Source organism: Petromyzon marinus, chromosome 22, assembly GCF_048934315.1.
Source record: "Petromyzon marinus isolate PM22_M1 ecotype Great Lakes invasive population chromosome 22, UKy_Petmar_22M1.pri1.0, whole genome shotgun sequence".
Taxonomy (NCBI): Eukaryota; Metazoa; Chordata; class Hyperoartia; order Petromyzontiformes; family Petromyzontidae; genus Petromyzon; species Petromyzon marinus.
Window position 1 is genome coordinate 2601359 of NC_133688.1, and position 14141 is coordinate 2615499.

Below are 14141 nucleotides of genomic sequence, written 5' to 3' on the forward strand. Positions count from 1 at the left end.
AACGTCGTCATTTATTTTATTTTATCCATATGTGACTTTACCGAAAAAAACAAAGAGGAAGTGTTAGTAAGGCAGTTCCTAACCAAAGTTGGTACATCAGCATTCAGTCCATGTTGGACCAAGTCTTCAATTATTGCTAAGGTGTCAGGTACAGGAACCTTGGTGAACAGAAAGACTACATCAAAGCTGACGAGCAAATCATCTGGGGACAGTGAAATGCCTTTGATTAGAGAGATAAAGTGAGCTGAGTTTCATACTGCTGAGGTAGTCTTGCCCGTGAATGGAAGCAAGGTCTCAGACAGAAATTGGGCCAGTTTGTAGGGAGGTGAGTTGATAGTGGAAACGATGGGTCGAAGTGGAGTATCTTCTTTATGGATTTTTGGAAGACCATATAATCTGGGTGGTCTATTAGCAGAAGGTTTTAGGGAGAACTGCTTGAATGGTTCGATTAGAGAAGTCGAATTGGTAATGATATTGTTTGTTTTTAAAGCCAGGCAGTTGGTCGGATCTTTGTTGATTTTGGTGTAATTGCTATCATTAAGAAGGTCCTGGATTATGTTGCTGAATGTGGTTTTATCCATGATGACAGTAGCATTGCCCTTGTCGGCTGAGAGGATGACTTTGTCCTCTCTATTTTTTAATTTGGTGAGTTCAGAGCGCTCGTCCTTGCTGATGTTATTAATAGGATTCTTAGCATTTTTAAAGATGGTGGCAATTTTAAATCTTGCCACGTCTGTCGGGATGTGTCCCAAGCCTTTGAGGGCTACATCTACCTGGGTTTTTATATCATCCACTGGGATGTGTTTGAGGGTGACAGCAAAATTCAGCCCTCTAGCTAGTACCGATTTTAGGCTATCGGAGATTGTGCTGTTACTCTGATTAATAGCAGTCTTTTTTATGTGTGGATCTGGTTTCTTTTTTGACAAGTTATTGAATTTAGCAATAAGGTTAACCTTGCATTTGGAAGACATTGTTGTGGCAGAAGAAGCAGTCATGTTATCTACAAGGTTCCAATCAGATGCGGACATTTTATCTGTTAATGTTAAGTGTGATTGTAGGAGACATTTGTCTAAATTATCAAGTTCAAGCCGGAGTAGTCTTATCCTCTCTGAGATTAGAGAAAGGCTAGCTCTGAATAAGATCCGTTTAGAGTTGGGTTAAGTGACAGAAGCAGATGTGAGTTTAAATGTGGTCGGTATTATCTTGTTGTCGCGGCATCTCTTCAGAAAGGTGAGTGACTCGATCATGTGAGCCTTCTTGTCTCGCAGTCTGTTAATGGTTCTAACAGATGTGTGGAACCTATTTGCGTGGTTAGTTTATTAACCTTCCCCCACACTGTTGATTAGCACCATTGGCTACATGCGGTGCAAAATAATTTCAACATACATAGCTGGGATTGGCAAAAACATCCCAATCCTGAAATATTTACTCTATAAATTGCTCAAAAGTTTGGTTCACACACCTGTTGTTGTTATTCTCCTCGTGCCTACAGAAATCCTGGCTCACTTTGGCCCTCACTTGACCGACCGCGAAAAGCTGGAGCTCGCAGCCATGCAAGAAGTGTGGTACTTTGCGCTCGACAACAAACCCAAGGGATGCAACAGGCATGGATATGATGACGACGAACGTAATTACATTCTGGTGAGGCTCACCACAAAACTACAGCCTTGGGGGCGGTCACAGGGCCCAGAGATAGCGGGGTTTGTGGCTTCTTATTATTGCACCTGAATTACCAACCAGGGCACACACCAACGCGCTTCAAAATCAGAATGTTTAATCCCGAGTAAAGCCCTTTTAGATAAGAAGCAATTTTTCAAGGGAATCTTCGCCAGCAGACAGTATCAAAGCATTCGACAATTACACCCACTCACACACTTACTCACCCACCCCCAGACGCACTCACTTGCTGACTCACTCACTCATTCACCCACTCAATCACTCACCGACCCACTCGCCCACTCACCAATGCACTCACCCGCACACATCTGAATCAGAAGTTTATTTCCCGAGTAAAGCCCATTGAGCTCAGAAGCTCTTTTTAAGGGTGACTCAGCCAGCAGACATCTGAGCATTCCAAATTATGGTTAAAATAACTTCATAATTCCAAGCAAATGTTTTTGTTAAAATTACATTCTCACTTCTTAAACGTTGTGATTTTAACAATAGTCAGTTTAAATGATTGTACCTTTTGTTCAGTTCCGACATGATCACCTCCACTACCGCTATGAGGTGCTCAAGATGATTGGGGAAGGAGGTCAAGGCCAGGTGATCCAGTGCCTTGACCACAAGAGGAACACCCTGGTAGCTGTAAAGATCCTGGTGTCACCGTCGAGGTAAGACTTTAGAGACGTGTCATCACGAGGCCGACGTTGTTAAGTCCATTGCCGTGCAATGCGGTGGTGACACTCATGCTTCACAGCGAGAAGGGGGGCCTTGGTTCGGCTCCTGACTCGGGCACCATCGTGTGTGGAGTGTGTACCTTCTACCCCTGTTTTGCATCGGTTCCTTCTAGGTACTCTGGTTTTTCGTCTCTAGGCTCTAAGAAAAGCCGTCTCGGGTGTGGACCAATCAAATTCAAGGACAGTGCATATTATTATCAGAGTTGTCTCTTTTGTTTGCATTTTGACTGCTTGTGTTGTGGTTATTGCAAACATGATGCCTTGAATAAAGGTGTCAGTTTTTGTGCCAGTTAAAAGGGTAAAACCTATTACTATATCTTGTTACTGGCAAAGGAGGTCTCATAATGAGGCTATGCTGTCACATTACTTTTATCATTCCGAGTACTGTATCATACCGCTCAACAGTGCAGCTCAAAAAAGTATTTTGTTGTCGACTACTCACAAACCACGTTATGATGGGCTTATTCCGTGTTATAATGGGTGCGTATCTTGTTAGAATGTGCGTGTTCCATGTTGTAATGGTCGCGTTTCTTGTTACAACGGACACATTCTGCATTGTGTAAAAAGTGTTGAAGAACCACGTTATAACGAAAACGCGTTGTTTTAACGGGCGTTTGCATTTAGTTTTCCCGAATGACCAATCCGATTTGAATGGCTCTTCACCTTCAAATCCTATTGGGTACCCTACGCCAGCTCCTGTGCCCCGTATGGTACCAATGAGAGTCGAGAACGCTACTCTAGCTCACAATGCCGTTAGACCTGGTGAAAGTATATTTAATTATTAATTCTGAATAGCATTTGCCTCTGGGTGTCCCTTAAGCAAGTGTAAGTTATTAATTTGTGGACTTCCTCTGCGCAGCTCCAAGGAAGAAACATTGCAGAGGATGGAGCTCCAGATAGCTCTGGAACTTCAGAGTGAGGACAGCAATGAAGATTACAACGTCATCAAAGTCCTAAACAGCTTTGATTTCAGGGGACACCACTGCCTTGTCCTGGAGCTGTTGAAGTATGTACCGCGTGTTCCATCTCCCTCTCCCTCCGCTAATAGCGTGGTTAACTGATTAACTAAACAAACTTTTTTGTTTTCGTGGGAAAGTCCACTGACCTATTAGTTATTTTTTTGTAAGCGACCTGCCCACAAATGATAGCTTAACAAAGTAACTTATCACGTGGAAATGTATAGCAGCCAAATACTATGAATGCATGTCGATTCGAAATGTGGAGGGGAAAACCAGAGGACCTACAGAATAATCCACATGATCACAGGGAGAACATGCAAACTCCAAATGTACATGCGTCAGGTTCGGGATCAAACCCCACGACCTTACCAGGCGGAGTTGTTATCTTCTCCCCATGGATAACCCTCTACCACCTGGCAAAAATGCCAATGAAATCAAGTTGTCAAGTGGGCAAATGAGCCAACTAATTTGGTTCATCGACAAACCAACGACCTGAACCTACACTGAACTATGACTCTGAATATTGGTCGTGAACATGCACGAACAATATTAAGATTGTTGTTAGCAGAATCAGCACAGCATTTAAGGAGATGACACTGACACTGTGTTGCTGTTGTTTCTGCTTTTGTCTCTCTCACAGGGAGAGCCTTTATGATGTGATGAGAGAATCGGGGTTCCGGTTGGACATGGAAATGGTGAAAAGTTATACCAGGGGAATCCTCATGTTCCTGTCCCACATCTCTTCCAGGAACATAGTTCACGCGGACATCAAGCCAGTGAGTGGACACAGCATTCAGTATGATTTTGTTGCAGAGGCGTATTGTTAGTAGGGAATCGTTCCACGGAGAAAACCGGCCACATTAGTCACAAGGTCTATGCGTTCGCTGTTTCCATCTAACTGGAAGGAGGCAGGGTCATTGTACCCCTGGTGAAGATAATGCAGTATGAATTAAACTGTAGTGTAGAGTCGTGTCGGTATTGGGGACTCACCATAGACAAAACCGGCAACGTTGATCACAGCGTTGCCCCAGTCCTTTGGAGACAGAAACTGGAGCAAATAAAGACTATTTCCTAAGTGTGCCAAACGTGTATTTTGACCTGACAGCTGCCCGTTGTCGGCTTCCACACTGCGAATGGAAAACTTCCGAAGACAAACGCGCGGTGGATAGCGTCATGGAATACGCGAGCTCTCATGTGTAGCTTTTGGTCCGTAACCCGTTAAAGGGCACTCTTGCAGCTGTGAGCTCAATGCACTCTCCTGTCAGAGGAACCATGATCAGTTGTCAATAGAGCTGCCCTCCTTTACTTCGATGGTCCCTTAGAGTGCTTTGAACATGAGCCTCAAATCAAATCTCTTTTCTAGATGCAATTGAAAGGGGCAACCCCCAGTAATAGCTGTCAACAAACATCAAATGTTGCACTTGACTGACGCTCGTTGACGGCACTACGCCTCGTCTAGTTCCCCTGTTTAGCGTAGGTGGTGGTACGTGATCGTTCCACTGCTGGCTGAATGTTATCGGCATAACCTCTGCATTTGAATTCATTCTGCCCCTTCTCCTGCAGGAAAATGTTCTCATCAAGGACACCGTGACCGGCACTGTGAGGGTCACTGACTTTGGCACGAGCTTTTTTGTGGAAAGTCAACGTGAGTGACCTCTCCTGGGTGTGAGCGTCTGCGTGTGGGTGTTTGTCTGATTGTGTATATGTGTGAGTATCTGCGTGTCTGTACATGTGACTGTTCATGTGTGTGATGAAGATGCTGTTTAAGAAACAGTGAGTACACAAACACATATATGTGTTGTTCTTGTGATTGGTGTGCAGCTATGAATGTTGGTGGGACTCTGGAATACTCGGCTCCGGAGCTGCACTTGGGCTACAGCTTGACCTGTGGCGTAGACATGTGGGCGCTGGGTTGCACGGTGGCGGAGTTGGCGACGGGCAGGCAATTATTTCAGTCCGACAGTGACAAAGATTACCTCCCGCGCTGCATTGAGGTATTTCCCACTGGGCGTCCATCCGCTCGTGATGCCCCTCTCTTTCCTTGGAGTCGTGGGTTTTGGGGGTGGCAGGAGGGGAGGTGGCCACTTAGTGATCTGGCGAATAGCGGCCGTCGTATGTTGTGTATGAGTGTACACGTGTCCATCTTGTACGTGTGAGGGGAGCAGTAGTGTAGCGGTTAGCATGCTGCGCTCATGGCCCACACTAGTGATGATTATCTGAACCGGTCCTGGGCCTCCCTTAGTTAGACTCAGCCTTAAATGAGTACCTAGTGCAGTGTGTAAAATACCTGGGTCAATGTGGCCCACCACCCCCTGTCTCTGTGTGCCATAATGCTTGCCCTCAACAAGCGCTGCTGCTGTTGTTACGCTATACTAACAGCACTTGCCCCTACAGTCAGCCGAGGATACACGGGTGACCTTTGTCTTTGTCTCAACCATGTGCAGATTCTGGGAATGCCTCCACGATACATGGTGAATTCAGCTCCCGACAGAAGGCAGTTTTTTGGTGAGTTAAAGGGTGGTGCGAGTAACGGACCGGATTCAGTTTTAAGAAGAGGCCTGCGGCTGTTGTTATTTTTTTGGTGGGAGGGGGGGGGGAATGGCCTCTTTTTATTTTAAATTCCTTGGGTGAGTGGGTGGGTAAGTCGGTGTGTGGGCAAGTAGGTTGTAGGGTAAGTGGGCGAATTGGTCAGTGGGTAAGCGGGTGGGCGGGTGAGTGGGAGGTGGTTCGGTGATTGGGTAGGTGAGTGAGTGATTGTGTAGGTGGAAGAGTGGGTGGGTGGGTGAGTAGGTTGATGGATGGGTCGGTAAGTGGGTAAGTAGGTGACGTGGTGGTTGGTGACTGCATCTGTCCCGCTGTGCATGGCTCCCGCAGACCGTCAAGGGAAGATGTTGTGCCCAGGCAAGAAAAGGGTACCGGGGAGCTTCCCACTTGAAAGTGTGCTCAAAAGCCACGACCCGGCGTTTGTGGAATTCGTCAGCTTCTGTCTGCGGTAAGACACACCCACCACCCCCTCCCAATGAGGATCCCCCCCCCCTCCAATTGATCGGCGATCACTCTCCACCGATCGCCAGGAAAATGTGGAGCTGAGTGGGACTGCCGATGTGCAGTACCACCGGTGTCAAGATCGCCCTCTGTGGAGGATGGAGAGGTCCGTGCAAGACGCTGCTGGCCAATGCGATGCTCGGGGCATTTTTAGTCTACTGGGCATCAGAGGATTGCCACTGTTCCTGCTGCTTCCGCTGCTGCCGTGCATTCCTGACCTTGTAGGAGAAGGGAAGCAACTTCAATGCTCTCACCACGCTTCTCTCACTACGTGTGGCGCGTGTGTCTCCCACGCGTCTCTCAACAGATGGGTTCCGGATTCTCGTATGACGCCAGCGCAGGCGCTGGATCACAGCTGGCTCCGGACTGCGGCCACCAGCACCACCAGCAATGCCACCACCACTGCTACTCCTGGCCGTGTCCAGTGCTTTGGAGCTGCTGAACGACGGTAACCCACATTCTGCTGACCAATTTTCAAGGCAGTCCATAGAGAGGTGTGGGGCCCAGGGCAAGTCACAACTCCCACATGGAGAAAGTGGCCCAAGTATGGGCATCAAACCCAGGTCCCTCTTTGGCTGTGAGTTCCAGCCCTGCCGCCCACAAACTAACACACGGAGAGTTCAAATCTCACCTGTACATTCGGTTATATACGGATGTATTTTTATAATTGCTTTCTGGGTGAGGACAAATAATGAAGTGGCCATATCTTTGCCATGTAGGTAACCCTTCATCCACTGTGACATCGCCAGCTCCCCCCCTCCCCCCCGATGGTGGGGGAGGGGATGGCTGCGATCTCTGCTGCAGCAGTAAGTTGGAACAATGTCGTGCGCATATCTTCACAGAGCGGAGCCGGCGCTGCCCCCATTCTCTTTGCTCGCCTGGGCCTCTGATTGGAGGCTGAAGGTTGTGGAGGAAGAGGAAACCCAGGTGGAGGAGCTGGTGTTGCAGGAGGAAGAGACCCTGGTGGAGGAGCTGGTGGTGCAAGAGGAGGAGACTCTGGTGGAAGAGCTGGTGGTGCAGGAGGAGGAGACCTTGGTTGAGGAGCTGGTTTTGCAGGAGGAGGAGGCCTTGGTGGAGGAGCTGGTTTTGCAGGAGGAGGAGACCTTAGTGGAGGAGCTGGTTTTGCCAGAGGAGGAGACTCTGGTGGAGGAGCTGGTGGTGCAGGAGGAGGACACCCTGGTGGAGGAGATCGTTGTGGAAGAGATGGTGGTGGAGGAGAAGGAGAAAACAAGGAAAGAGGATCAAGTGATGGTGATGCAGGAGAAGAGGAAGCCAGGGGGCCTGGCCCGCATGGGGAGAGTCATCCGCTCACTCCTCCGACGCGTGCTGCTGTGTGGTGGCCGGTCCACCGCACAGTAGAGATGGAGGTGGTCGTTGATCGGTCTGATCCATGACCACTATCACCACACCTACCACACACACCCTGTACCCACCCACCCCGTGACACCCACTACACTCCACACACACCCTGCACCCACCCCGTGACACCCACCATCCACCACACTCCACACACACCCTGCACCCACGCCATGACATCCGCCACACTCCACACACACCCTGCACCTACCCACACTGTGACACCCACCACCCACCACACTCCACACACACCCTGCACCCACCCACCCCGTTACACCCACCATCCACCACACTCCACACACACACCCTGCACCCACCCACCCCGTGACACCCGCCACCCACCACACTCCACACACACACCCTGCACCCACCCACCCCGTGGCACCAACCACCCATCACACACCACACACACCCTGCACCCATCCACCCCGTGACACCCACCATCCACCACATTCCACACACACCCTGCACCCACCCACCCCGTGACACCCATCACCCACCACACACCCTGCACCCACCCACCCCGTGACACCCACCACACTCCACACACCCTGCACCCACCCACACCGTTACACCCACCACACACCACACTCCACACACCCTGCACCCACCCACCCCGTGACACCCACCACACTCCACACACCACACACCCTGCACCCACCCACCCCGTGACACCCGCCACCCACCACACTCCACACACACACCCTGCACCCACCCACCCCGTGGCACCAACCACCCATCACACACCACTCACACCCTGCACCCATCCACCCCGTGACACCCACCATCCACCACATTCCACACACACCCTGCATCCACCCACCCCGTGACACCCATCACCCACCACACACCCTGCACCCACCCACCCCGTGACACCCACCACACTCCACACACCCTGTACCCACCCACGCCGTGACACCCACCACACACCACACTCCAAACACCCTGCACCCACCCACCCCGTGACACCCACCACACTCCACACACCACACACCCTGCAACCACCCACCCCGTGACACCCACCACACACCACACACCCTGCACCCACCCACCCCCTTGACACCCACCACCCACCACAATCCACTCACACCCTGCACCCACCCACCCTGTGACACCCAACACACTCCACACACCCTGCACTCACCCACCCCATGACACCCACCACTCACCACACACCCTGCAACCACCCACCCCGTGGCACCCATCACCCACCACACACCCTGTACCCACCCACCCCATGACACCCACCACCCACCACACTCCACACACACCCTGCACCCACCCACCCCGTGACACCCATCACCCACCACATACCCTGCACCCACCCACCCCGTGACACGCACCACCCACCACACTCCACACACCCTGCACCCACTCACCCTGTGACACCAACCACACTCCACACACACCCTGCACCCACCCCGTGACACCCACCAGCCACCACACTCCACACACCCCCTGCACCCACCCACTCCGTGACACCCACCACCCACCACACTCCACACACACCCTGCACCCACCTACCCCGTGACAACCACCACACACCACACTCCACACAAAGGGTTAAGGGTTTTGAGGGTTACGTGTTTAAAGGATTAGGGGTGGAGAGATCTAGGGGTTTATAGAATTATGGTTTTAACAGTAAAGGGGTATAGAGTGTTAGGGGGTTTGGGATTTTTTGTTGTATTTGGGTTATGGTTTCAAAAGGTGAGGAGTTTAGATGGATAGGGTTTTATGGGTAAATCGGTTTAAAGGGTTAGGGATTTAGAGGATTATAAGTTAAGGGTTTAGAGGTTTACAGGGTGATGGGTTTAGGGGTTTAGAGGGTTAGGTATTTAGAGGGTGTGTGGTTTAGAGGTTTAGGGGTTTAGAGGCTGAGGGTTTTAAGGGTAAAATGTTTTAGAGGTTTAGCGGTTTAGAAGGTGATTAGCTTAGAGGGTTAGGGTTTTAGAGGGGTACAGTTTAGAAGGTTATGGGTTTATAGGGTTATAATTGTAAGGAGTTTGGTGTCCTGAGGTTTAGACGGTTTATGGGTTTCGATTGTTAAAGGGTTAGTGGTTTAGAGGGCTTGGAGTTTATAAGGTTACGTGTTAAGGGTTTAGAGGTTTTTTAGGGGATAAGCGTCTTCGATGTTTTGGGGGTTTCTAGGGTTATGGTGTTTAGGGGTTGAGCGTTTTAGGGGTTGAGGATTTTAAGGGTTAGGGGTTTAGAGGGTTGGTGTTTAGAGGGTTAGGGGTGCAGAGATCTAGGGCTTTTGAGAATTCGGATTTTAACGGTAAAGGGGTTTAGAGTGTTAGGGGGTTTGGGGTTTCAGGGTATTTGGGTTCTGGTTTCAAAGGGTGAGGAGTTTAGAAAGGATTTGATTTAATGGGTAAAGGCGTTTAGAGGGTTTGGGATTTAGAGGATTATAAGTTGAGCCGTTTAGAGGTTTATAGGGTTATGGGTTTAGAGGTTTAGGGGTTTAGAGGGTGATGGTTTTAAGGATAAAGGGGTTTAGAGTGTTATGGGTTTCGATTGTTATAGGTTAAGTGGTTTAGAGGGTTAGGAGCTTAGAAGTTTCGGGGTGTTTCGGGGATAAGGGGTTTCGTGGTTTATAGACTTCGAGGGTTTAGGGGTTGAGAGTGTTAGCGCTTGAGGGGATTCAAGGGTTAGGGGTTTAGAGGGTTAGGGTTTTAAGGTTAAAGGGCTTTATAGTGTTAGGTGTTTAGAGGATTGGGCTATTAGTGGTGTAGGAGTTTAGAGGGTGAGGGGTTTAGCAGGTTAGGTGCCGAGAGGGTTACGGTTTTAGGGGTTGCGGAGTTTAGAGGGTTTGGTGTTTAGACAGTTAGAGTTTTGGGGGTTTATGGGTGGGGTTTTCGAGGGAGAGGTTTTTAGACAGTTAGGGTTTTAAGGGTAAGGTCGTTTAGAGGATTAGGTGTTTAGAATGTTAGAGTTTAGAAGATTTTGGGGTAAAGAGGGTTGGGGGTTTAGAGAGTTAGGTGTTTAGAGATGTATGGGTTTCGATTGTTAGAGGTTGAATGGTTTAGATGGTTAGGAGTTTAGGAGGTTATAATTGTATGTGTTTAGGGGTTTAGAGGTATGGGGGTTTTGAGGGTTAGGGGTTTATAGGGTAATGGGGTTTAGCGGTTTAGAGGGTTATGGGTTTTGGGATTTGGGAGTTTAGAGGGTTTAACACCAAGACTTTGACAACTAATATTATCCACACTAAAGGTGTTTTGGATTTCTCTCCGACACTTAATGGCACTTTTTTATTGTCATGACAAACTTTACTAATTGGCTGTGTCGGGTGGTGTCTGGTTTAACGACACATTTATATTTACACGATCTAACCCGAAAATATATTTATTATGGGTTTAGAGGGTTAGGGGCTTAGAGTGTTATGTGTTTAGAGGGTTAGCGTTTTAGGGGTATAGGTGTTTTAAGGGTTAGGTGTCTTGAGGGTTAGTTCTTTAGAGGGTATGGGTGTTAAATGTAGATTTGAAGTTTTCGTGACTGCAGGGATCCATACTCTTTGGTTCTTTCGGTAAAGTGACATAGATAGAAATAAAATAAAACAAATCGCGACGTTTTGATCGCAACACAAGCGATCTTCATCAGGTGGGACAAAACACAAACGATCTTCATCAGGTGGGACAACCACAGCAAGAAATGCTGAAGTCGGCGGGAGAGCTGCCATGGCAAGAGGTTATATAGTTAAGAGAGGGGGGAAGAGGCAAGGGGACAGAGAGAAAAGGGGGGGGGGTGTGGGGTAGGAAAAGGGGGGGGCACGTAAGCGCTAGGGGAAGAGGACGTTAGGCTGGTGGGGGGACATGGGCGGGGCAGCAGTAAAACCGGCAGGTAATGATGGAAACAACAACACAAGTTAAGGCATTACCTGGTTGATAACATCCTTCCAGTGATTGTTTAATTTGTATCCATCTTCTCGGTTGAAGTTTTGTCTATACCCTGGAGTCTACAAACTGAGTTGTAACTTCGGCCGCAGTTACGTTGGAGAAATAAAACGACACGTCTCGGACCGTGTTCGCGAACACAAGGCGGATCTGAAACATGGCAGAACCAATACCTCTGCCGTAGTGGCCATTGTTATAACGCTGTGGGCTCGCATGATATTGTTATTTTCGGAGGCCAAGGACAAAACTTCAATCGAGAAGATGGATACAAATTAAACAATCACTGGAAGGATGTTATCAACCAGGTAATGCCTTAACTTGTGTTGTTGTTTCCATCATTACCTGCCGATTACTGCTAGCCCCGCCCACGTCCCCCCACCCCAGCCTCACGTCCTCTTCTCCTAGCGCTCACGCGGCCCCCCTTCCTCTCCCTACCCCACACCCTCCCCTCTCTCTCTCCCCCCTTGCCTCCGCCCCCATCTCATACCTGTATAACCTCTTGCCACGGCAGCTCTCCCGCCGACTTCAGCATTTTCTTGCTGTGGTTGTCCCACCTGAAAATATCACTTATGTTGCGATCGAAACGTCGTGATTTGTTTAATTTTATTTAATTTATACCTACGTGACTTTACTGAAAGAACCAAAGAGTATGGATTCCTGCAGTCACGAAAGCTTCAAATAAAGATTAAAATAGTTTAGTTTAATTTGTTTATTTTTGAACAGTTTGTCTTTCCTGTCATTTTTTGTATTTTTTTAGTTATGTTCTGACCTGCCCGATTGGACAGCTGTGAAAACATATCTTTGTAGCTCATCGATTTCATCCAGTGTAAATAAATATTCAGATTTAAATTTTATTGACCTCTGTGCGAGTCTATGGATTTCTGAGTTTGTGGGCCTCTGTGAGTGTATGGGTCTCTGTCTGAGTCTATGGATCCCTGTGTCAGTATATAGGGTCGCCGTATGAGTCTGAGTGTCTGAAGGAATGTATGGGTCCCTGTTGGAGTCTATGGGTTTCTGGTTCTGGGTCTGAGTGGGAATCTATGGTTCTCTGAGTATGGTTGTTTGTGCGAGTCTTAAGTGCACAAACTGAACTTAAAAAGGGCATTGAGGGGTGCGGAATCCAAGTTGACTATTAAGCTCCCCGCAGTGCAAGCCAGCTCTCTAGTCGTGTCATCATACAGCCCCTGTAATTCTTTATAATAATAATTAGACTTACTCCAGGAAAGCCACGCTGAGTCATAGTAAGGTCCTGAATTTGTTTTTTATTGTAAGATCTTTTCAATCAATGAATAACGAATGCTTACACAAGTGGGGGGAAACCGGAGCACCCGGAGAAAACAAACGTATGTGAAGGGGCAGCAGGCACCATTTTAAACCGTACAGGTGACGATGGCGATGATCCCACTTGCTATAATGCCTTCTCCTGGCCAGTCAGATGCTTTCTCCTGGCCAGCCAGGAGAAGGCACCTCAATGTCCACGGGAAGGGGGTTTCACAATATTTACTGTGTGATCCACCAACCCTTGCTGCCTTCTACAGTGCTGGATCGCAGGCTTGCGTCACCACCTTCTGGCGAGTATTTGTAGTTATTATTTAAAGCTATATAGCACTCACAAGAACGACTCAAGAGGCGTGAGGAGCCACAGACATGCAGGAAGGAAGCCACGTGGTGAGCCAGCACCAACGATTGTCCAGGCTCTACGGTACTCTATGTATGGAGGCATTATTGGCTAATTAATAACGAGTGTTTGTACAAATGGGGGAAATCGGAGCACCCAGAGAAAAGCCACGTGTGTGAAGGGCAGCATTTTAAACCGTACAGGTGACGATGGCGATGAGTCCACTTGCTGTACTGCCTTCTCCTGGCGAGGCAGGTTATGCACCTCGACGCCCACGGGAAGAGGATTTCACAACATCATTGTGCGGTGATTTACGAACCCTCGCTGCCTTCCCCAGTGCTGGATTTGAGACGTGCACCACTAACACCAGGCGAATGATAACAACAACAACAATAACTATACTTATTACTTGGTAGCAACAGGCGAAAGAAAACAACAGGCAAATTATAACAGTCCAATTAAAACAGGCGAATGATAACAGGCAAATGAAAACAGGCGAATGATAACAACAGGCGTATGTTTAGAACAGGCGAGTAATAACAACAACAATTATTATTTACACTTAGAACTTGATAACAACAATATTTATACTTATAACGTGATCAAGCAGGCCTCAGAGGTGCGAGGAACCACAGACAATCAGGAAGGAAGCCACTTGGTAAGCTGGCACCAACGATTGCCCAAGCTCTGTGACCCTATTGATACGTTTTTATCGACCAGATAGGGAGCGTTACGTGTGGGGGGGAAACCGCCCCCTTCGGTGCCTCCATGGTCCAATAGCTGGTCTTCTTGGCGCCACGGTCCCGAGCCCCCTAAAAGTTCCTCATGGAGCAAATCAACGGGTGGGCCATTGCCTTGTCAGGGCTCATTCATT